Source organism: Echinops telfairi, unplaced genomic scaffold (genome assembly GCF_000313985.2).
Source record: "Echinops telfairi isolate 266 unplaced genomic scaffold, ASM31398v2 ScPeMD7_7467;HRSCAF=8505_0, whole genome shotgun sequence".
Taxonomy (NCBI): Eukaryota; Metazoa; Chordata; class Mammalia; order Afrosoricida; family Tenrecidae; genus Echinops; species Echinops telfairi.
Window position 1 is genome coordinate 2,771,469 of NW_022111367.1, and position 26,490 is coordinate 2,797,958.

Sequence of the window (26,490 nt, forward strand, 5' to 3'; positions counted from 1 at the left end):
CCAACCCAGTGCTGCCCAAGCCCACAAGCCCAACATTAACCCATTAACCCATATGTCCAACACCAATCCACTAAGTCCTCCTCCATCTCACAAAACACACACTATGATGCCGACTGCAGGAGGAAAGCCGAGTCAGTGAATGTGTAAACATCTCAGCCTGGCCGGGGTCTCCACATGGCTGCTCCAGCACCCAGGGCTGCATTGGGCTGCTTCTCTTCCGGGCTTCTCCTCGGGGATGTCCTGCAGGAAGTGAACCTTGGCCACTGAAGCAGGGAACTAGCTAAGCAGCTGCACCCTGGTCTACCAACACAAAGCAAGAGACCCAAGAACTAAAAAGGTGAGACTCACTGAGCCATTTATCCTGACACCTTTCAATTAACCACACAAGTGTTTATCATCCCGGTTGGCACAATAAACTAACTACCCCACTGAGTGTTAAACATTGAGCTATTTACTAAAATGTTGGTGGTTTGAGTCCATCAGCCACTTCAATGTATAACGATCGATAAGCGATTTGCTTCTGTAAAGATTGACAGTCTTGAAAGCCTTAAGAGGCGGTTCTACTCTGTCCTATAGGATTGTTAGGAGCCAGAATGGACTCACTGGCAATCGTTTGATTTTATCTTATCAAATATGTTTTGATTTTATGGTGAAAGTGTTAAGAATTTTATTTTAGGGATAAACAACTTAGGCCAGAATGGTATACTTTTCTAAGGGATACAGGTTTAAAAATAAGATAGTCAAATATTTTATTCTTTTTATCCCTTTGAAGAGGCCATGGATTGATGTGTTTGAGTATTTATTCTGAAGTTTGGCTGGAAATATTTGTGCTAACATTTGTCTTTGGACTTCTATTTTATTACATAAAGATTTTTTTCCCTTTTCAGTCAGTAATATCAGAAATTTCTCTCAAATTAATTACCTTAGGGTTTTAGATTATAAAAAGACTCTAGATTTACTTCCAATCCCAGTCTGGTTTTTAAGGCAGGTTTTCTGTTTTAGAGAGAATACTATTTTGTTTTCAGTAGTATATTTCACAGGCATTTTTAATGAGATTGAGTTAGTGTTCCATTTTGTTGTGCTCGTGTCCCCGTTGTGGTTGGATGCCCTGGAGCTGATTTCAACTCATCGCAATTCCCTGTGCCAGGAAAGACCCGCACTGTTAAATGTTCTAGGTTATAATCTTTATGAAAGCAGATCTTCTTCCTCAGAGCCACTGTGTGGATCTGAACCGCCAACTTTTTGGACAGCAGCTGAGTTAACAGTTGTGCAACCAGACCCTTTTGAATGTCTTCTGAGGGTGAACAACATCAATTGTTTCTTTCCTTTTACTGTTCTGGATATTTCCTAATTCTTTTTCTGTCTTCATTTTCAATCATATAAAATGTAAGTTCTAATCTGTCTTTGCTAAAACCCATATGATACCAATGGCCAGTTTATTTGTGTTAACTATAATAAGTCCATTACCAAGAAAAACTCAGTGTTAAAGAGTGATAGAGACTGGGAAAGGATTTATAGTCAAGTCTTTTGTTTCATAATCAGTCAATTTCCCTATCAAAATTATTAGTTCCAAGGTAAATGAGGTCACTTGCAAATGCCAGGGAGACATACAGTACTCCGTGGTTTAAGTAAGTCCCCAGGCTGTAAATTTCAAGATGAAGTAAGGCAAAATTTTAATCAGAGCACCTAAAGACATTATGGTGTTTCTACTTAAAACAGTAATAACAATAAAAGTGGATTTTAGAGAAATATCTTCAGATACAAAATAAAACAAGGTCATCAACAATAAGTTGCATGTATCCTTGCACAGTAACATCAACAGCAGGAATATGTATATATAATATATACATACATATCATTAAAAGTTGCCAGTAATACAAAGTATACGATTTTATAAGGGCAATAAAAATATTTTGTAGGGTATGTAAACTGAAGGCTCCACCGAGTTGCTAAAGAATTATTTGGTTAAAGGGTAAATACACCTTGTACATCATAATGAAAGTCTTATAGGTAGGGGTGGAGATTAACACTTCAGGCTGTCTACAGAATATTAATAAAATTCAATATATTTTCTAAAAGGTATAATTTATATTTTGTGGAAATGAGACCTTTTTCTAATAAAATTCTTCTGTCTTTCATTCTGTTCATATAATTTTGCTATAAATCATCCTGTAGGAATTCCCTCCCTAAATATTCATTTCAGTGAGAACCTATTTAAATAAACCCTCTTAGCAAGATCTTTCAGAATTAAAATTACACTACGAGCAATACTTCATCCAATATGTTTCCTCTTATAGGATTTTCTTATGCTTAAAATAATATTTTTGTTAAATTCCACTGTTAAAGTTGATATGAGGAGATATTGATAGTAAAGAAACACTGTTAAAGATATTACAAATTATCTTTAGGCTTTTTAATTGCACTGCCTCTGAGTTTACACAGTTGCAGCTTATTTCTTCACCCATCTACATATATAGTGGAAAAAACCCAAGGGCATTCGTCTCAGCTGCATCACAAAGAATAAGAGAAAAGAAAAATTGCTGCTGCACATGCTAGGTTTCCTTGGGTTTGGGTAAACTGGAACATTCTGCTCTTTCATTAGCATGATTGTCTGGTAGCCATTAAAATACATTCTGATATGAATAGAAGAAGTAATTTGATTTCTTATGATGTGAGGTACAATATGGAAAGCATATCTATGGAGCAGGTATTCAAACAAATACACACAATAAAAATGTAAGATATTTGCAAGGTCTCTCATATTGGGTTTTTTCCCTTGAAGGTCTCCAAAAGAGCCCCATGGAGAGTTCTATGGGTCAGGCAAATTGAGGCTTCTGAACCCAGAGAAGGTTTTAATGCTGTAAGTTAAAAAATTCTCATTGTGCAAATTATAAAGGGCTTGCCAAATAAAAAATCACAAGTTTTAATTCATCTGCTTCTTCTATCTCCCTATGCAGTAAAACAGAATTTATCACTCCCATTTTATAAGTGGAAACTGAGATTGGTTCAAGCTAAGTGACCTCTTGACTTGCCAAGACTGCACTGCTGTTAAGAATTTCTTTTTTATGTAGTTAGGACTCCAACAATATACTTTCTGTTGCCTCATCTCTATATCCTCGTGGGCTCCCCAGGACTCTTGTGTATTCTGACCTAATCCTCTCTGTAGTTTTAAGCAGGAGATAAACCAGGGAAGGGAACATGATCCAGTTTAAATCTATGTATTTATTGACATTTGGGGGTATACACCTATGCAGTCCATGACCATTTAGTTAATTCTGATTTATAGTGACCCACTGTTGGATTTCTGAGGCTGTAAATTTTCACAGAACCGATAGCCTCATCTTTCTCCTAAGGAGCAGCTGGTAGGTTTGGACCACCAACCTTGAAGTTAGCAATCTAATATCTGACAGTGCTACCAGAGCTCCTATTGGGTATACAAGTATGTGAAAACAGTGATGTGCACAGCTTCCACACGTCCCTGTAAACATTTCCATTGGGTACTGTGGAGTTAGCTCTGACTGACCATAGCCCTATGTGACAGAGTAGAACTACCCCATTGAGTGTCCTAAGCTCTGAATTTTTTTTGAAGCAGATGATCTAGTCTTTTCTCTGGAAGAGCTAGCAGTTTGGTGGGTTCAAACTGCTTTCTTTTCCATTAACAGCTGAGCTTTTAACAATTGTGCCACCAGAGCTCCAGATATCCCTAAATCTAGCAAGTGGGACATGAAGCACCATGTACTATAGAATAAATATGCTTGAGAGCAGAAAGCATCACTGTCTTTTCAATTGATGACTTCAAACACCATTCAGGTCTCTAGAAAAACAGTGGACCAAGGTTAGCTGAAGTCCTTCAGTACAGGTCACAAATACTAAATGCCACCTGTTTGCAGTTGTTATTTGACACCCATTTGAATGCATCTTATGGTGACCTCATGTATAATAGAATGAACCACTGTCCGGCCCCATGCCATCTTTATGATTTGGGACATGTTTGTATCTAATGCTAATTACTAAGTAATACCATAACTACAGCAAAACCTGGAAAAGCCAGAACCTGTGTAATGTAGAAACCTGTCAGAGATGGAAAACTAAAGTATTTCCATTTATTAGAGATGAATAGAAAACTGGTATGACATCACCATATTAACGGCAACCCACTCATAGCGACTACATAGGGTTTCCAAGACTATAAATCTTTACAGGATCAGTCAGCCTCATCTGGTGGGTTAGAACTACTGAGCTTTCCATTAGGGGCTGGATACCTAACCCACAGTGCCAACAAGGCTCTTTAAAAACAAATAAACTCAACTCACTGCTATTGAGTTGATTCCTACTCGTAGAGACTCAATAGGACAGTAGAACTGTCCCATTGGGCAGTAAATCTTTACTGGAGCAGAAAGCTTCACCTCTTTCTCAGAGTAGCTGATGGTCTCAAAAACCCGATCTTGCCGTTAACAGCCCAACATGTAATTCACTACACAATCAAGGTTCCTTAACAACAAGGTAGTTCTACTGAATTCTGTCTCTCACAGATTTCATTGTATAATCATCAAATATATAATATCTATTGGGCACTTATTATGAGCTAGAGAGTCCTCATGAGGTAGTGATTATGCGTTGTGCTGTTAACCAGACAATCAGTAGTTCAAAAACCACCGGATGCTCCACAAGAGGAAAACTGGGCTTTCTACTCTCATAAAGAATTAAGGTCTTGGAGATTCACAGGGCAGTTTTACCCTGCTCTATAGGGTTGCTATGAATCAGAACTGATTGGATGGAAGTGAGTTTTTAAAAGTTTTTATTATCAGCTAAACATGCTGGTCTACAGATTTTTATACAAAGCAATTCACTTAATCCACATAGCAGTGCTCTTGTTACTATTTTCTGTGGCAGATTTGTGAATGAGAAAAAGGAAAACAGAGACATCTGAGCTTACTTGTTAGGTTCTGTTGAGTCAGTTTTGACGCATAGTGAGTCTGTACTACAGAAAAGAAGACTGCCTGGGCCTGGGCCTCTTCGCAATTGTTCCTACGTGTGAGCCCATTGTTGCAGCCATAGGGTCAATCCATCTCATCGAGGGCCTTCCTCGTTTTCACTGCCTTCGATTTTACCAAGGACAACATCCTTCCTCAGGAATTTCCCTCATATCATGTCAACAGCATATGAGATGAGGTCTCATCATCTTTGCTTCTAGGGAGCATTCTGGGTGTACTTCTCCCAAGACATACCTGTTGGTTCTTTTGGCAGTCCATGGTGCTTTCAGTATGCTTTGCCAACAACATAGCTGAAATGCATCAGTTTTCCTTTGGTCTTTCTTACTCAATGTCCAACTTTCACATGGATATGAGGCCATTGAAAACACCACAGCTTGGGTCAGGCCCACTTTAGCCCTTAAAGGGACACCTTGCTTTTCAACACTTTAAAGAGGTCTTGTGCAGCAGATAGAATAATTAATCCTTAGAATGTGGTGGATACAAGATTTAAATGTAGCCAGAAGTTGTGCTATGCTGTGTGCTCTCTATGTCCTTATCTAGCTCTAGCTCTCCATCTCTTTATTGCTCTATCTCTCTGTTTATCTAAACAAGGCTGGTTCCCAACAAACCCATATTCTATGTGGGGGGCAGATGTACATGAAAATGTTGTTCCCTTGGAGAGGCTCTACAGAAGAGGTAAAGGCAAGGTGCTAAAATACACAAAACAGAGGCCACAACTCCCTGACTCTGAGGAAAGCATTCCCAGAGGAAGTGACACTTCACTTGAGTGAAGAGAGATGAGGGTTAGTTCATCCTCAGGGGTTTGGAAGCTTTTGTTGCAAGTACTAGGAATAGCATATGAACATCACAGTAGCAAGAAGTGGCATGATGTTTTCTGAACTGCCAGATTTGGGGTGATAGGTGCCCAGAATGCCAGCAGCTGAAGAAACCATCAAGGACCATAAACTACTCTCAACTTGAGAAGGGAATGGAGTTTAGCCTGTCAATCAGGTCATAGCCAATGAGTCCTCTGTGTAGGCATGGCCTTCTCCTGAAGATTCTTGGAACTCCTGTCTTCCTCCCTGGAAATGGGATGCAAACTCTCCCTGTGAGACATTCTGGTTGACAAGCCACATGGAGCTACATTGATGGAGCCAGAGCCTGGAGCTGGAGGAGCCATGTGGAGACCCATGCCAGTGTTAAGATGCTCCTACCACCACTGGATCCACAAGACTTTCCATCTGTTGGCCTGTGATCTTCCTACATTTGACATCATTGCATGTGTTACATGAAACTGAAGAGGAATTTATAGACTTGTATCTGACATATGGATTTGATCTGGACTGGGCTGGGATGTTTTCTTAATATACAATTACTCATTGATATAAAGGGAGTATACAGCATAGCACAAGTTCTGGCTAAATTAAATCTTGTATCCACCACACTCTAATGATTAATTATTCTATCTGCTGCACAATTAATTATTCTATCTACTGCACTCTTATACATATGAGTCTCCCTGAATTAATGTTTCTCTAGTCTACCCAGACTAACACAGACCAGGTCATGAAGGGCTTTGTCGACCATCAACAATAAGTTGGACTTGTTTATAAAAACTATGGGGAGCCACAGAAGCATCTTAAGTAATAGACTCATATGAGATTTGGATTTTAATATAACATTTCAGATTATAGCAGAGGACGGGATATAGGTGGTGACTGAGATGCAAGACAAGCAGACTCGTTATTCCAACTGGTTGTGAGCAATGGAGTTGAGATCCTAAACAAGGTAATGCTGATGATAAGTTTAATGGCAGGAATTCTGGATTTTTGTACCTGTTACTCTTAGGATGAATCTTATGAATATTACTAATTAAAAAAAAATCTTGCCAAATTTGACCAATTATTCATCTTCCATAGAAGTTATTAAAAATGTTACCAAAACTGCATCAGTGTCTATCAGCCATGTGCACCATCGGAAACAGGACCCCTCCCTGTTTACTGATGCAGTCATTCATTAACTCCTGAGACTGGGTTCCATATTCATGGGACCATCTTAAGACCTTCAAGCCATAGTGGGAACAGGTGACATAGTAAAACAGAAAGAGGAAACACAAATAAGAATTATAAAGAGCCCTTGGTGTTTTAGTTGACCAAACCAGAGGTGCCCTAACTCAGAAATTTTTCAATGAAATGAGAAATTTTCTTAATTGTTTCTATTTGGGATTTTGCTGCAAGGAGTCCTGATGGCATTCTGGGTTAGTCATTGGGCTGCTGCCTGAACAATCAGCATTCCTCAGGGAAAAGGTCAAGTTGTCTATCCTGTAAAGATTTACTGTTTAGGAAATGCTATATAGAGTCAGTGTAAATTAGAATTGACTCTATAGGGGTGGTTTTGGCTTTTGTGTGGAGAGTCTTGTGGAGGGCTGATGTGTGTATGGATTGTGATAAGAGTTGTATGAGCCCCTAATAAAATGATTTTAAAAAAAGAAATTCAGATGAAAGAAGGATTTAACCTCACTGCATTGAGTATGGCATGGAGAAGACCACAGTGACCCCAAAACCAAATCCGCTGCCATCAACGCCCCCCTAACTCATAGTGACTCTAGATAGGGTTTCTGCTATCATTGGAAAAGCAAGCTAGCCCGCTGTTTCTCTCAGAGCAGCTGTTGGACTTGGACTGTACAGTTAACAAGAGTAACAACAGCGCTCCTAAGTATGATTTCTTCTTATTTGAAGTATTTCTCTAGTGTGAGATGCAAGAGAAACCTGTTCATACCAAATTGCATGGGGAAAAAGTGAAATGTTTAAGCAAATCGACATGATTCTTTCTCCTCCCATAAGATTATTGATTCCTTTTTATTAGGAAAAAGGTTTACTAATTATGTAGCATATTAAAAACCTCCAGAAGTATTTGTGCTAAAGTAGTCTTTCCTGGGAATTGTTTCTGAGATAAGGCCTAATTCTTTAATTGCCTTTAATTAATTTGTACCTAGTTAAAGAGTAAGCACTAGGAGCTATGGTAAATATAAATGAAGGAAACCACATGATGGTGAAGGACCTGCAGACACTTGAGAGTTTCATCTACAGAGGGTGAGACAGTGACAAAACTGCTAGCTACAAAAAGACGAAGGGTAGAATTGATAAAATCAGATAATAAACATAAAATTATTTATAGGCTTTAAAGAAATGAGCTCTTTCTATTAGATTTTATTCAGTCATTCCAAGGATATCAGTAGAGTTAATGGGTCAAAAGCATAAGAAAGTATGTTGTATCTCTACACATAAAAAAAATCTGAGCTACCGAACAATGGAATGTGGTATCTTAAAATGTGAGCAAGAACTAAACAAGCACAAAAATAATCTCTTGGTCAGGACTGAAGTAGAAGTATTTAGAGCCTTAGAGCATCTGTATTCTAAGGAAAAAAACAAAAACTAATTTGGTATTTATTTTTTTGGTAGATTTCCCCCTGAAATTAAAGAAGTGAAATTATTTATGCAAGAGCATATATGTGGTAAGGGATGGGTTATATGCTTGGGAGATCACCTGAATTAGGAGTCATTGCTGTTTATTACTTCCAGTATGGATCTTTAGAGTAGTAACAACTGGGAGCTTGTCTACTCTCGTGCCTTTGTGCGACAAGTAAGCATTAGGCTTCTAACCTTAAGCATGGCATTCAAAGTCATCAGTTGCTTTGTGAAAGAATGATGAGGTGTTCTTCTCCTATAGAGGTTTACAGTCTCTGAAACTCTTGCCTTGAGTCAAAATAGATCTAAGGGCAGTAGGTTGGGGTGGACTACATTCCACCCCATAGGTCTCAAAACTTACTGCCATTGAGTCGATTCCAATTCATAGTTATAGTGACCTATAGGGTGGGACAGTGGAAACCCACTTCCCTGTGGGTGTCTAAAACTTTAAATGTTTACAAGAAGCGACAGCTTCATCTGTCACCTGAAGAGTAGCTGGTGGGTTTGGACTGCTGGCCTGTGGTTAGCAGCTCAGTGTGTACACAATCTGCATTTCAACAGGATCCCTGGGTGATTCATTAAAATATGAGAGGAAATGAACTAGCTCCTTACTACCACCAGTTGTCTTGGCATCCAGTCAACCCAGGGTGAGGACCCCAGGTATGTCAGAGTAGAATTATGCTCTACAGAATGTTTAGTGGCTCATTTTGAAAAGTAGATTACCAGGCCTTTCTTCTGAGGCATCTCTAGATAAACTGCCAACTCTTCTTTTAGCAACTGGATATATTGATTCTTTGCACCACGCAGGGACTATGCTAGATATTTAGTGCATGGCTAAACCACTGAAACTCTCAAGTAGATCCAGCTTGCTAAAACAGGGCAGGCATTAGAGTTCCCTAAAAGCAGACCTACTCTGGTCAGACTCCTGCCTGCCCTTCTTTCAGAACAAGAAGCTATAACTTGATGAACTCAGTGGGTTTGTCTGGGGTTACAATCAGTGGTGCCCATATTGTTAAATGATAACAATATATGTTTATTTTGATAATTTAGGTGTCAAATGTATTCTTCCCACAGGAGCCTTGGTGGTGTAGTAGATCACGCTTTGGATCGCTAACCATAGGACCCCACCAGGTTCTCCCTCACCAGGTGCTCCACAGGAGAAAGAGAAGGTTTTCTGATCCTATAAAGATTTACATAAAAACAATTGTGAAGATGGCGCAGGGACTCTGTTCTGTCATACACAGAGTCGCTATGAGTCTGAAGCAGCTTGAAAGCACCTGACAACCACCTACTACCTCTAGTGGCCTTGGTTGCTATGAGTCAGAGTGGAATCAATGGCCATGAGTTTATATTCCTACAGTTCCGTTTTTCCTTCCTTCCTATTTCACTCCTTTCCTCTTTCCCCTTTCTCCATTGTTCATTTGTATACTTTGCTTTGCCTTATTTCACTTTTTTTTTTCCAGGTTAGCATATAAATCACTGATTTAATCAACCCTCTGCTGCTTTTATCAATGAAGAATTGTTAGTACAGGCTTTCTCTCTGTCTCTGGTGTTTAATGTTGAGAAGCCAAAACAAAAGAAGTTCCCTAACATCAGAAAGGAATGTGTTTAGTTTAGGAGTGTGGCAAATAGAGAAATTAATTTGTAGACGTGTTAGAGAAGCACAAAGATGTCATTATATTATATTAATATATAATGTATACACCTATATTTGATTAATATAATTGTATTGTTATAATTGTATTAGATTAATCAAATATATGGGCATGCATATATTTGTCTGTCTATCTGTTAGTCAAGAACCATCTTTATTATCCTTTCTGGAATGGGAAAAGTGTTCATATAAAATACTGTGACAAATATCATTTGCTAACAAAGGAAATGGAAATGATTGCCATTGTTCACTTCTAAGGCACTTTTCTTGGTTATAAAACCTACCCAGAGAGCATCTTAGCAAAAGAGTATATTACAGCATCTCTATCATGATTCAAACAAGGGATCTTATTCTTTCACCTCTGAAGGAACAATAGAGACATTGATTAACTGAGGGTGCGTTTTAGATCTTTTGTCAAGAGGAAGTCCCTAGCGGGGATTCAACAGCTACCTAACTTAAACTGAAATCCCCACAGCATTTATGTTCCTGAACTTTATAATAAGCTATAGCAGCAGTCTTTCTGATTAAATACTCTCTTTTGTCAGTATGAATACATGCTTAACCTTTTGAAGCCAAAATATACATATGAAGTAAACAAGGAAATATCTCAATTCCCTCAGAAGGTTTAGACTCTGAAATTGTTTGCTCAATATGGGGAAATTATTTCTGAGTATTACTGTTTTCAAGTCTGACATTTTGACCCTATTCATGACATGACACCATCCATGAAGCACCTTCGAATTGAAAAATGAATCTAAATAAACCATCACATTTAGCATACCCACATACATAATCTGCACTGGGTTGAATTCTAATTAATAATTGTTAATTCAGTTCTAGCTTTACTAAAGATTTCTGTTTTTACCACAAATCCAAAGCGATGCAGTGTTACTTTTCCTAATTACATTGGGCTGCTTGCACAATTCAAACGCTCCATGTTTTTCCTTTTCCTGCTTAAACTCCCTGTGCAATGCAGTGACCAAAACAAATAATCTCTGACCTACAAACAAGACACTTGCGTTCCCTGAAGAATCACGTTCTTGTTCTTGTGTCCTCTAGGTGATACATCTTTGAACCTCTCTTTGCTGTAATGACCTTCTGCTGCTCATTAGCATACTGATTACCATTAACACAGCTATAATGCAGTCATTTTCTTGGGGTCTGTCTAGGCGAAATGTTCATCGGAATGCAGTTAGGGGGCAAAATTAACTACATAAATCTAGAGTGCAAACTGGATCTTGTCCAAGTTTGCAAGTCATCTTTTCTCCCCTTGTTGTGACATCATCGTCCAGATTCCCACTGATGGCTTAATAATGATCTCAGGACTTCATATTTAACTTCCTGTCAGGACATAGATTCCATTGCAACTTCATTTGAGGAGGGCCTGATTATCTTACTACCATGTCTCATCATATAGATTTACTTTTAATCTTTATAGCTATCCCCCTTAATGGCTCTGTTAGGAGATTTATATCCACTTCACTTTCTATATCTATTTTTTATATTTATATGTTTTTAATATATTGGCAATGGTGTAAGATTTAAATACCCACACACATGTTGATACATGTATGAAGCTAAGAACAAAATGGAGATATATTAGTTGTATGTAAGCTTTTGAATGGGAGCCCTGGTGGCGTAGTAGTTGTGTGTTGGACTGTGATCTGCAAGATCAACAATTTAAAACCACCAGCTGCTCCACAGGAGCAAGATGGGGCTCTAGTTCTGTAGAGAGTTGCGGTCTCAGGGTCTCAGGGACTCACAGGGGAAGTGCCACTCTGCCCTATAGGGCCACTAGGAGTCGGCCTCAACTTCATGGCAGTGCGTTTGGGTTTTGGGTTATTTTAAGATGGGGTCATAAATATTATTGCTTTGCAAGATGTATGAATATTCAAGGAAGGAAGTAAAGCTTTCTTAGTGAGAGCAATGCACACAGAGACCCAGATTTTCTTTTGCAACTTCAGGGTTCTTTAACATTAAACTGTACAAGTAAACTAAGGTTTGCTAACTCTCAGTAGATTGCAAAACTGGCAAGAAAGCTATATAACTTTCTGAAATTCTTATTCTGGATTCCTTTAAGGCTGGTATTTCAACATTATAAATGAGAATAACATCAAGAAATAGCAAATAGCATCAATAGCACTATGAAATTTCTTGTCACTGATGTTTATACAAGTATAACTGGAATTATTAGAGATGTGACAAAATGTAGTTCACGTTATGAATAATCATTCTACAAATGGAAGAAAACTGCAATGAATTTTATAATAGAGAGTAGGCTAACATGCATATTTGTTTTCTTTTAAAACAATAAGCTGTGGCCATTTCCATTTTTAAAACATGTAATAAATTCTGATGCTTTTCCAATTTAATAAAGGTGATTGAACTTGAAGATTGGATGAGAAAGCTCTCAGCATTTTCCAGTATAGTGGAAGCTAAGGAAAGGGTGGGGCAAAGAGAAATAAACTGGCAAGGCACTTATCCTACCATATACTGATTCATTCTATATTGGCAACAAGAATAATGTGCCCAAAGAAAGTAGAAATTAACTTTGATTTTTGCTCATGGGTATAGAATTGAGAAATATGTCAGATGAAGTGTAGGGCAGTCTCAAAGAAAGAGGAAATATTTTAATTGGGCTTTTTAAATGATCAAAATTTCATTAGACTTAGAAAGCCCTTTCTTCTCATCTTGACTGCTATGATTACAGAAATAGATTATGTCATAGAAGAAATGAGAGGAATGTCAATGATCTGTTCTCTACTGCCCGCCTTGACGATTTACAGCTCACAGGAAGCACCTTTTCCTCAGTATACTAGTCTGCTGGCAGGAGAGATGATAGGATACTAGGTGTGCAACTATATCACTAGTAAAATACATGATAAACTTTTTAACGTTTCTGTGTTAGGCCAGTGAAACAGCAAAGAAACAAATCCAGTGACACGCATGTATATGGAAGAGAGAGTTTTATATCAAGAAGTAATTGCATATCAAGCAAACATCCCAGCTTAGTCCAGATCAAGTCCATAAGTTTGATACTAGTCCATAAGTCTGATACTAGACTCATGCAGCCACATGCAATGGTGTTGAATGCAGGAACATTACTGGCTGGTGGATGCAAAGTCTTGTGGATACAATGGTGGTAGACGCATCTCCAGGGCTCATGCAGGTCTCCACAAGTCATCAACAGGAAGATGAAGGCAGACAGAGGGGAAGCTTCCAGGATTCTCCTTATGAGAAAGCCATGCCCACAAAGAGGCGCCATCAGGCGGTGACCTGATTGACATTACTCTAACAAGATATTGAAATTTAGTATATATGTGCATTATAATTTTCAATATGATTCAAGTTCTGCTTTGAATGTGGCGCTTTAAGTAAACATTGCTCTAAAAAATAGACAATAGTTATTTCTCCAAAGAAAATTTGTTTAATGTTCACTGAGCTTAATCCTCTGTGTTAATTCATCTCTCCTGCGTTGACACCCTCAAGTTATATTCCTTTCATAATAACAGTAACCTCAAATGGTTCAAGCAGTTTTTCAGTATTGTCAACTGATTCTTAAGGAGAAATGTATTATGTTAAGCAAAGCATCTCAACAAACGCCTATGGTATCCTATGTACTATCCAGAACGCATAGGTCGCATTCTCTGTCATCAATAAAATTGCACAAATCCACTGCTTAGCAATCAGAAATAGTTTGCACAGATTAAAAAAAATGTGTAACCTGACATAACTTATGTATGTCTAGATTGTGAAAGTTCAATTGTATATAGATAAATATAGATAGTGTCATTAAATTATTCATTAATTCATTCAACATCCAACATCCATCTGTTGGATTTCTATCTACTATATTTCAGTCACTGCTAAATACTTGAGTTATAAAGACAAATGATGAAAAGTTCACCTTGAGAGGCAGCATAGTAGTATAAAACAAAACAAGAAACCTAAACCTCTACTGACTGCAGTCAACAGCTCTCCCATTTTGATACAATTTCATAACTTCTCTGAGGGGTTGCTTCTTCCATTATAAGCTGAAGATAGTGCTATATAGTCTTAGATTATTAGATAATAAAAGCAGTGCAAACAAATGCACTTTGCTTAAAAGGTGCCTGATAAACATTAGGGGCTGATTAAATATGAGTGTCAGATCCCTTTTCCATGTCTTTCTCTGCTAAAAGTTCAAAATGATGGGAGCAGCTTAGAGAGTGAGCCCAGTAGAAATAAACCAGCGGCCACCTGTCATGCTGCCTCCTGGTTTATTCGGTATTAGCAATAGGAACAAAGTGGCATGGATGCTGATAAAAGGGAGGAATTCATTTGATTCTGCCCTGTGGGAATGGTGAGAGACACAGCAGAGGCCTGTGCAGTAGTGTCTACGAATGAGGAGGCCTTTCAATTCAGTTGTGAAGATGGAGTAGACTTATCCCAGGCTGAGAAGGAGGAGAAATTCCTTAATGTGAAAAACTTACTTCTAGCTGAGTAAAGACATGAATGCATGATCAGGCACAGTTTCACTTGCAGCATCTGGTGTGATGTGACTGTGAATGCTTATCAAAGGAATCTGTGTTTCAGTATGTTCACTCAAGGCAATTTGCTTTTTTTTTTTCTTCCTCTAAAGCTCTTCTACCATTTTATCTTCTCATATTGCTAGTGTAATCCACAAGTAAGGAAAACATACACTTTATGTCATTGAGGACAAATCAGGAAGCCGCACATATAAATGGTTTCCCTAAAACCTCCTTGCCGTCGAGGCTGTTCTGACTCTCCGGGTGGTGTGGACATAGGTAAATAAGGACAGAGGGAGGGTGGGTATGTGATTTCTACCTCATGAAAACAGGGGAGCCGGAGGGTGAACTAAAGGAGGAAGTTCAGGCTGCACTGAAAACATTAGCCAAAAACCAAGGCGCCAGGAATTGATGGAATACAAATAACCAGCTGATGAAGCACAGGAAGCATTTACTTGTCCATGCTAGGAAATTTGGAAAAGAACTACTTGTCCAATTGAGTGGAAGAGATCCGTATTTGTAGCTCTTGCAAAGGAAGGTGACCCAAGAGATTGCTCACATTATAAAACAGTATCATTAATATCACATGCAATAAAATTTGGCTGAAGATCATTTAACAATGATTGTAGCAATACATTGCCAGGGAGCTGCCAGGTTCGGGCCAGGTTCAGAAGAGTATGGGGAACACAAGAGAGCGTTGTTGATGTCAGATGGATCTTGGATGAAAGCAGAGAATACCAGAAAGATGTTTACTTGTGTTTCATTGACTCTGCAAAAATATGTGTGGATCATAAGAAACTATGGATAGCCTTGAGAAGAATGGGAATTCCAGGACACTTCATTGTGCTCAAACATAACCTGTATGTGGATCAAGAAGCAGTGTGTGAATAGAACAAGGGAATACTACATGGTTTAAAATCAGGAAATATGTGTGTCAGGGTTGTATTTTCTCACCACCTTTATTCAGTCTGTATTCTGAGCAAATCATCAGAGAAACTGGATTATATGAAGAAAAATGAAACATCAGTATTGGAAGAAGGCTTATTAACAACACACAATATGCAGATGAAACAACTTTGCTTGGTGAAAGTGAGGAGGACTTGAAGCACTTGCTGATGAAGACTAGGGATTTCAGCCTTCTTTGTGGATTGCAACGCAATGTAAAGAAGACCCTCACATTTAGACCAGTGGGTAGCATCATGGTAAACAGAGAAAAGATTGAATTTGTCAAGGATTTTGTTTTGTTTGGCTCCACAATCTATGCTAATGGAAGACGCAATGAAGAGATGAAATGACACATTGTGTTGTGTAAATCTCCTGCACAAGACCTCTTTATTTATATATTTAAAAAATCATTTTATTGGGGGGTCTTTCAACTCTTGTTATAAGCCATACATCAATTGTATCCGACATATTCGTGCATATATCCCATCGTTCTTTTCTAGATATTTACTTTCCATTGAGCCCTTGAGATCAGCTCCTCTTTTTTCCTCTCCCCCTCCCCCCAACTCTCATGGCCCCTTGATAGATTGTAGATTGCTAATTATTTTCAAATCTCACACCAACCGCAGTCCCCCTTCCCCTCTGGTTTCTGTTGTTCTTCCCCATGTCTGGGTGTGTGCTGCTTTGTGCCATTCATTGCTATTGGTGCCCCCTCCCTCCCCACCTCTCCCCCTACCCTTTTGGTGTCTTTATTCCCATTCCTGTCCCTGGTTTCCATAGGTTGTGAGTTTTATCTCTTGCCTGTACTTATGTACATGCTCCCGTCTAGTCTAGATTGGGAAGTGACACTGGGGTCATGATAGTGGGGGGTGAGGAGGCCTCAAGGGATCAGAGGTATATTGCATGACCCATTAGTGCTCTACTGCACTCTGATCGACTCATCCCCTCCCTGCGACCCCTCTTTTAGAGGATGTTCCTTTGTCCACAGATGGGCTTTGGGTCTCCACTCCAGCCCCCCTCCATTCTCACCATTGCATTTTTGTTTGTTTGTTTACTGTTTGTTGTGAGCCTTTTGATGCTCATTGCCCAGTCACGATGGCACTGGCTGGTGTGCTTCTTCCATGTGGGTTTGTTGCTTCACTGTTGGTTGGCTGCTTGTTTAATTTCAAGCCTTTAAGACCCCAGACATTATATCTTTTAATAGCCAGTTACCATCCTCTGCAAGACCTCTTTGAAATGTTGAAAAGTAAAGATGTTACTTTGCAGACAAAGGTGTTCTTGATCCAAGGCATGGTATTTTCAACTGCCTCATATGCTTGTGAAAGTTTGGCATTGAAAGAGGAAGACTGAAGAATGGAAGCATTTGAATTATGATGCTGGCAAAGAATATTGAAAGTACTATTGTGTTAGGTTGGGTTCTTTAGAGAAACAAAGCTAGTGATGTTTGTATGGGTTTGAAGAGAGAAAGATTTATATGGACAAATGGCTTACATAGTTACAAAAGTAGTTAAGGCTTGTCTGGTTCAATCAGGCTTTTCCTTACTCATGTAGCTATTGAATCTGAAGAACAGGAAGCAAGATGATGAAGTAGGAGTGTGGGGGTAGGGGAACACAGGATGGTGGATGCAGAGGTAAGTGAATTTGAAGTTAGCAGAATGAATCCACTCTCAGTAGTGTACTACTGGGATTGGCAGGGGACATAAAGAAAATTGATGAACCAGACACGGGATCCAGCACCAGCAGAAGGCAAAGGGCCAAAGAGAAATTGGCTCTAGTCAATCATTTTCTTATACCAAATGTCACATTTCTTAGGAGGTGTCATTCAGCTGTGACCTAATTAATATGTTGGCCTCTATTCCTACCCTTATTCAGGAGTGTCTAGTTGACAGAGTTCCTAACCATCACAGACCACCCCTTGTCATCTTGACACCTGTAAATAACGCTTTAACCATACATAATCAACCAAAAAGGCAAAAATGAAAGCATACTTTTGCCTAACATAAGGCAATGTGGTAGTTAGGGGTTAAGTCAATTAGATACTCCTGGTCAAGGGTGCAGTCAAATCTGTCAATCAAGTCCATAACAGGGACATTTCTTTGATGTCATAAGCCTTTTTGTATAACAATGAGAGACTGGAAACTGCTCTCTCTGCCACTATATTTTCCTTCTTGCTGAAACTCTGCTGGTGTCCTTCTATGTGGCCACTGACCTTGGATCCACACAACTCTGACCCATCAGCCTGTGATCTTCCTGATTCCCAGTTCACCACTCTTCAACGCTTGTATGCAGCTACATCAGTCTGAAGAGCGCTTTATGGATTAGCAACAAACTTATGGACTTGAGTTGGACTGGGCTGGGATACCTTCTTGACATATAATTCCATCTTTCTTTTATCTCTAGACAAACCAGCCTAACACAACAACTAACTTAAAAAAGAAAATGCCCTAAGCTCCATTTCATTTATAAGTGAATGAAACAAAAATATTTGGTGCACTCATACAAATAGGCATTACTCATCACAACTACAGCTCTTCTTTCTGCGCTGATCACATAGTATAGCTGGTATTTAGAATTATCTTCTTTCAGTACCCATGTTGTATTTCCTTTGCCCTTATCAAGTACATTACTGGCCATGGTTCTTTGCCTGATGGGGTGACCCACATCTTCATTTCTGAAGAGTCTGGGCTATTAATAAATGGCAGAATTGGGATGTTGTAGTTTACAATACTTTTATAACAGGACATGGTAATACAAAGAGAAAATTTGAGGAGTATTCTGGATTCAAGATACATTTTTCTTTAATTCCATTATTTAATACTAATTTATTTCTAATACTAGAACTAATTTCTCCTTGTTAATAAGGATCAATCATACCACTCAGTAAAGTAATACTCTTCTTTGCCTGTTGAGTTAGAGGGATGCTGTGTCCAAAATGTCCAGGAGGCATTCTTAATTTCCAGTTCAATGGAATCAGTGCTCTGTCTCCAGGTGGAATTATTCCTCCTTTGAGACCTCCAGACTCAAAGAACATAGAGTTGCAGTGACAGGAACAGAAAAAATAATGTGGTGAGTGGGTCAATAGGAGTAATAGTGAGTGGAACTCATTTCCACTGCTTTGTTCCTGAGCCTGTGAATCCTTGCTATTGGTGAAACAACACCATATATTGGACTCTGGTTTAGCTCATATACAGCCTCCTGGAAAGGAAAGCATTGCCCCAACTTTGCAAGTGGTTGCCACCAAACTGGCATCGTGTTTTCAGAAGTCCATTCCCTCGTTCTTTCAAGCCAGCTGCTTCATATAATAAGGAACATGGTAAGACAAGTGAATTCCATGAGCTCTGGCCCTTTGCTTCACTTCCGTTGTTATGAATTAAATCCCTTTATCTGAGGTGATAATGTTTGGAATACCAGTAAATGGATGAGACATTCTAAAAGACCACAAATGGTAGTTTGACCAGAAGCATTGCCTTCAGAGAAAGCAAATCCATGTCCAGAATAAGTGTTTATTCCATGAAGAATAAAGTGCTGCCCTGCCCATGAAGAAAGTGGTTTTATGTAATTAACCTGCCACGAGGTTGCTGATTAATGTCACTGGGGAATGGTTCCATGGCTTGGACTCAGTGCTGGTCTCTCCTGATGGCAGTAGTGGCAGTAGCCAAGCCAGCCTTAGTGAGTAGAAGCTCATGCATAGCCTCCATCACTGCTACCTTGCCACTTTGTTCCCATTGCATAATGATAGGAGTGGCTGTGGAGAGGAATTCCAATTTCCACTTGATTGTTAAAGCCCTCCTTTGTAGAGGTAACCTTTTGGCAAGTGTTCACATGGGAAACGAATGTCTTCACTTTTGTGACTCACTAAGAAAATCTGGCCATATACCGCTGCCCAATCCCTTCCTTATCATTGATTTTCCAATTTTGCATCTACCAACTCCCTGACCATCCAGCCAAGCCAATGACACAGCCCATGAATTGGCAAACAGTTGCACATTTGGTCATTTCTGCCATCTAGGCAAACTTGGCAACCAGTGTACTATTCATAGTTATGTCTACTGGGTGAAGTACGACTATACTTCTGGGAGGTCCCAGCAAGGGGCTGTAATGATACTGCTTTTCACTTTCAAGTGGAATCTGCATCTTGTGCAGAAAAATCAGTAAACCAAGGATAAGTTTTCCATTCCTCAGTGAACAGATCACAGGGAACTACTCATGAGACCATAGGTGCAGACTGTGAGAAAGGCGGCACTGTAGCAAGAGTGGAGACCATAGCCATTTGGGCTATTTCTTCACACACCTTGCTTGTACCTTCAAGGCCTGCTGTAGCCCAGGCTCATATAATGATGGAGTGTTGCTGTGCTCATCCAACCTTATGGCTCCATGGGTCATAAAACACCCTGTTCATGGTGTGCAACTCAGGCTTCATGGTGACTTGGTGGTCCACAGTGATGCATTTAAACCTTGTGAGCTTTTTGAGTCACTTGATATATAGGCCGGAGCAGCACACTGAAATGAAGGATATGTTGCCTCCAAAAACTACTGAAGTTCAAAAGGCATACTTTTAATTTGTAGGAGGGGCCAGATGCCATAATTTATAGTTTACTTTAGTAGGGATACTTTGACATGCCCACATCGCTGGACCCCTAGGAATGTCATTGAGGTGGAGGGTGCCTGAAATTTTATTGGCTTAATTTCCCATCATCTGGCATGCAGACGTCTTACCAATAAATCTGAAGTCATTGATGCTTCTTTCTTACTAGGGCCAATCAGCACAATGTCATCAAGGTAATGGACCAGAATGACATTTTGTGGAAGGTAAAGATGATCAAGTTCCCTGCAGACTAAACTAGGGCGTAGTCCTGAGGAGTCGACATAACTCGAAGGGAGGTTTGTAAAAGTGTATTGTTGCTCTTGTCAGCTGAAGACAAACTGCTCTGGTGGTCCTTTGAAATCTGAATTGAGAAAAAGACTGGTTAGATCAACAGTGGCATACCAGGTGCCAGGAGAGATATTAATATTTGCTCAAGCAACAAAACCACATCTGAGACCAAAGCTTCAATAGGAATCACTTCTGACAATCCACTGTCATCCACCAAGATCCATCTTATTGTTTGCACAGGCCAAACAGGTTAGTTAATGGGGATTTGTTGGGAATCACCACCCCTGCATCCTTCAGTCCTTGATGGTGGCATTAATCTCTGTCATTGCTTTTGGTTTACTATTTTTACTATTTTTCTAGGCAGAGGTGGTTATAATGATTTCATTTGGCTTTTCTCACCATAATAGCCTTTATTCCACATTTTACGTATCCAGTAAGGGGGTTCCACCAGTTTCTGAGTATGTCTATACCAATAATACATTCTGGAACTTGGGAAATATATACTAGGTTTCCCATTCATTTCACTCCAAGGGACATCAGTAGCCAATGCCAGAGGTCCATAGGAGTCAGACTGATCTGATTACTACTTTGACTGTGCTATCAATTACAGTAACCATGCCCACTTTGCCCCTGTTGATTGAGTATTGCGACTCAGCCCAAACTCTTAGGGGGTCAATTCAGCCCCATTTCAGGCAAGTGCATTAATTCACTAGGGTAGTTCCCATCAGGAGACCTAGCTGGCAAAAAATAGCAATTACAGGAGTCTTCAGAAATGCTGGGGCTCCCTTCATACATTTGTTTATTATTGGCTTGGTAAAACGTGTATTCTCTGGGCACTCCCTTTGTTAGTCTATGGGTTTATCCTGATAACTCCACTCTAAAATGCCAGTTTCCCTAACTTTTCGGTGCCTTCTTCTATCGTATACCAAGGTGCTACAACTTGGCTTAGTGTAGACTACCTTGCAACCCATGCCTCAGCAAACCAACCAAATGAACTATTTGATCCTCTCCAAACCTCTCTACCTGAAACATTGAATGAAGAATCAGAACTTAGTGGGCCACATCAATAAACTCAGGCTCTTCCAAGCTTCTGTTCCTTGCGCAATTATCCTACATCCTTAATAACCATTGTCACACATTTTCTCTAGGTCTCTGTCTGTAAATATTAGATGACTCTAGAAGTTCTAAGGATAGCACATTTCTTCCTTAGCCACCTTCTGCACTTCACCTTTGGGGATTTCTGTGACTTAAGTCCAGTGACAAGTCTAGAGGCAATAATTGGTGGGAAGGGTATTTCCTGAGAATCTGAAGCATTATCTTGAAAGGCTTCTACCTCAAGTAATGCTCCTGATACAGGGCCAGGTGCCATATCAGCATGTATAGTTGAGCTAATCTCCTCAAGTGTTGGTGAGTAGTTTGGCTTAGGTGCCAAATGGTTGCCTACAATTCAGCTGTGAATGATTATTCACCAGATGAATTGTGGTTGCCATCCTGCTGGATGTAAAATGAGCCATCTCAGAAGCAGAAAAGGGGATCTCACCACCAGTAAGAGCAAAGAGCAAAGCGTGGAGTCATCTGGTCCCTGATCTTCCTGAATATTGGAGTTCCTTGATCCAGTAGACAGTTGTGAAACCAGAGGGGCAGCAGATGAGCAGCAGCAGCAGCACTAGAAGCCAGGGCATAAGACAAAGCAGTGGACCTCCCAACCCATAAATCAAGGACAGCTGAGTGCTTTGGGCCAAGGGCCCAGCTTGTGGAGTTGGGTGCCTCTGAGCACTCAGTTGCCTCTGACCCATGGAGTGGAGCTGAGTCGTGTCTTCAGCTGAGGCTTATAGTGGAATCTTTTAAGTATTTGTTAGCAGTCTTGAAAGAGCTTTGTACTATTGTCTGAGTGGGCAGAGGACACACCAGAGGCTGTGGAACAAAAAGAGGCCTCCCCATGAGCATGACAGAAAAGGCACTATCCTGACTGAATAAATGTATCCTGGGCATTCCTCACTTGTTCGCTTCCCCACTTAGAAGCCCTAATCACAAGCATTCTATGAGAGTTCCGTGTGGCCATATAATGAAGCATTGACTCCAGCCAGAGACGTGGAGTGTCGTGGGAGGGACAGTTGGTATGAATGGGGTAACAAGGGAAGGAGAGTGAAGGCATATTTGACCTCTGCCCTGAAACAATTAGCCTTGGGAGCCAGAGGAGGTCAGATGTGGCTCTCATGTCACTTTTTATAAGAGGTGATGATTTAGCACAGTTCAGTACCCCTACAGAAGCTCTAGTACACCAGTGGGTTATGCATTGAGCAGCTAACCATCAGCCACTCTGAGGGAGAAAGATAAGGCTTTCTGTTCCTGTAAAGATTTTCAGACTTGGAAAACCTCAATATGTTGCTTTGGGTAGGAATCACCTCAACAACAGTGGGTTTGGCTTTGAAACGATCTGTAGTAGCTCATTTTGTTGTTTTTCTGATTGTTTATTAATTTCCATGGACTGACAGTTTGGTGAAATATAAAGTCATGTTCCTGCCATGATAATGACAGATTGCTCTAAAAGCTATTAAACATTCTTAATTTCTGCACTCAGAGTTAACAACTTCAGTAGTATTAGTATAGTGAGCTAAATCGTTGAGGGTTGCTTTAGAATCCAATGAGGTGTTAGGCACTGAGCAGCTTTAATTTAAAAAGCTTTGAACATTGTAAATACACTAATGGGAAATTTAACAACTTTTCTCATACATTGCCTGGAAGCAATGTAATTGTATCTGTTTTCAATACTAACTATGGAAACGCATTTCCTAAAGGAGCTTCTAGGAGAAGTCATTGATTATAGGCAATATAAAAAGCTAAGAACACACATATGTAATAAGGACATCATAGATTAAGTGATGGGGCATTTGTGGTTCAATGGTTGAATACTCACCTTCCACCAAGAAGACCTGGGTTTAATTCCAGCTAATGCACCTCATGAAGATTCACCACCTATTTCGCAGGAAAGGTTTGTATGTTGCTAACAGTAGAGAACAACAACAGGATCCTGAACAAGTCTCAGTAGAGCTTCCAGACTAAGGTGGACTAGGAGGAAAGGCCTGATGATCTGATTCCAAAAATTAAATCAATGAAAACTCTGTGAATCACAAAGGATTGACCCACAATCAATCAGAGTCATGAAGCATTATGTTCCATTTTGCATGGAGCTTCCATGGAGCCTATTTGATTGCAGCCCAAATCACCAGACATCTGTGACTCGGTAAGGATTTGTGCAAAACCATCCCATACTAGGTCTTTAGGACATGAGATTGATTTTGTCACGTTTGAACTTCTTGTAGGCTCAGATGCATGTGAAGAGTTGGACATGGAGTAAGGAAGGCTAACGAAGAATCATGAATTTGAATTACAGTGCTGGCAAAAATTACTAAAAATACCCTGGACTGCCAAAAGAGCCAACAAGTATTTCCTGGAAAGAGTATGTCCAGGATGCTACATAGAGGCAAGATTATGAGACTTGGTCACACACATTTTAGACATATTGTCAAGAGAGATGAGTCCCTGAAGAAGGACATTGTGGCAGTTAGATGATTTTATGTCAGTTTGCATTTTCATGAAAGTTTTGGGTTGAAGTCTAACCTATCAATCAGGTCAAAGTCTTATGATGCCTCCTTGGCTGTGTGACTTTCTTATAAGAAGAACCGCAGAACATCCCCCTTTGTGACTTCATCTCCCTGCTTGATGGGACTCTGCCTACTGGGGTGGCCTCGTGTGGGGTGCCCACCCTGAGAACTGTCAGTGCCCTGCCATGTTCCCACCAACCTAGGATCCATGTGACTCTTTACCCACCAGCCTGCGATCTTCTTGCTGCCTGGCTCATCATTCTCTAAATGTGAGTCTGAAGAGGGACTTAAGGACTAGCATTGGACTTATGGATTTGAGTTGGACTGGTTGACTTCTTGATATATAATTACTTCTTGATGTCAAGCTCTTTTTTATACATAGATGAGGGTCACCGGATTAGCTTCTCTGGACAACCTGGTCTTTCACAGACCTCCTGCTTGGTAAAGCAGAGGGACAGTGAAGAAGAGGAAGGTCCTCAATAGGATGGATTGACACAGTGGTTGCAACAATGAGCTCAAGCAGAGGAATAATTGTGAGGTTGGCACAGGATCTGGAAGTGTCAGTTTTCCTTTTATTGTGCCTGGGGTCACTATGGGTCATAACTGTAACTGATTCGATGCCACTTGACAACAGCAATAATAGTAACAGGCTTATTGCAAAGGAAAACAGAATTTCCAACTGAGGAAGGGATCCTGATTATTATAAGTACACAGAAATATGCAAAAATGTGTTTATTCTGGAGTGTTGCCATCACCGTTTCACTTGCTCCACTTCTGTGGTTTTTACAGAGGTAGAACGTTTGCCTGAGCTGAATCTGAAAACAAGAGGTGAACAGCATCAATCCCAAGACGACAGCAGCCAAACAGATGTGACAAAAGTGATGGTTCTCATTTTTGAAGGCACCTGCCTCCGACTGCCCAGATGCAGGAAAACATATCCAGAGAGTTGCTTTGGAAATGAGTCAAGTGGTCCATGATGGGAGAAACTGATTTATCCATCTGAACCTAGTCTCTCTTATCAAGATTTTTGTAAGGCCATTATAATATTTCGACATTATCTCTCCCTTTATTAATTCATCCAAGCAGTTTATTTCATTTTGGGCCCAATGTAACCCACTGAATAGACATCTTAATCAAGCTATTCATATTCATGCCTACATCTTTTTATTGTGAGAGGTGTCAGATAAATCAAAGCCCATCAGAGCAGTTAAGGCATGGGAAGTTAAAATATGCATTAAGTTACAATGAACTATTGGCCAGGCATAACCTGATCAATTTATTTTTAAATTTCTTCAGGAATATCACAAAATCAATCTTTCAGTTAGCCCTTAAAAATAATGGTCTGATCTCCTGGCTTAACTGGTTAGCCCAAATTCAGGACTCCTTTCCTTCAGGCGTTTCAGAGTTGGTGTAGATATCAAACCCTAAGATTTTCATGTCAAGCCAAAGTTATACTTGAAGCCTTTGAATACCTAAAAATAACAACAGCAACAATAAAACTACTTTTAAAAACCCTCAGAAACTCATATGGTAAAATATTTTGATGCTCATTAATGTAAAATTTTAGGAGGTCCTAGTTGTGTACTTTATCTACTACTATTTGTTTGCAGTTATGTTTGATAGTGTATTGATGCATATAATGAGGGCCCCTAAATGTGTTCCCCTTTTTTTTTACAAAGATGGTCTTTATAGTCTTAGGTTTGACATTTAAGTCTTTAGGGTTTTTTTTCCTAATCGTTTTATTAGGGGCTCATACAACTCTTATCACAATCCATACATACATTAATTGTGTAAAGCACATTTGTACATGCATTGCCCTCATTGTTCTCAAAACATTTGCTCTCCATTAAAGCTCACCCTTTTTTTTTTTTAATATTGTGTGAGGTCTGGGTCCTTTTAAATTTTTCTGCAAATAGATATCCAATCGGGTTAATACCATTCATTAAAGAAACTATCTCTTCCACTATTAATGAGTTTTGGTTCTTTTTTGAAGATTAGCTGTCTGTGGGTAAATGGATGTACTTCTGTCCTAGGTTCTTAATTCTGTTTCATTGGTCTCTATGTTTTGCTCTATATATTTGGCATTGTACCAGTACTAGGATAATTTTACTACCAAGCTATGCAGTAGGTTTTGAAATTGAAAAGTGAGAGGCCTCTTTGTTCTTTTTGTTTAGTAGTGCTGTTTATTTGGTAGCTTTCTCTGTTCCACATAAAGCTAATGATTAGTTTTCCATCCCATTAAATAATGATGTTAAAATCTGGATCAAGGTTGCATTATATCTGTCCATCACTTTGGTCAGTGTAGATAATGTTAAAATGCTGTGTCTTTCGTTTTTTCCCTTTAAATCATTTTATTAGGGGCTCATACAGCTCTTATCACAATCTATACATACATCAATTGTGTAAAGCACATTTGGACATTCATTGCCCTCATCATTCTCAAAACATTTCCTCTCCATTTAAGCCCC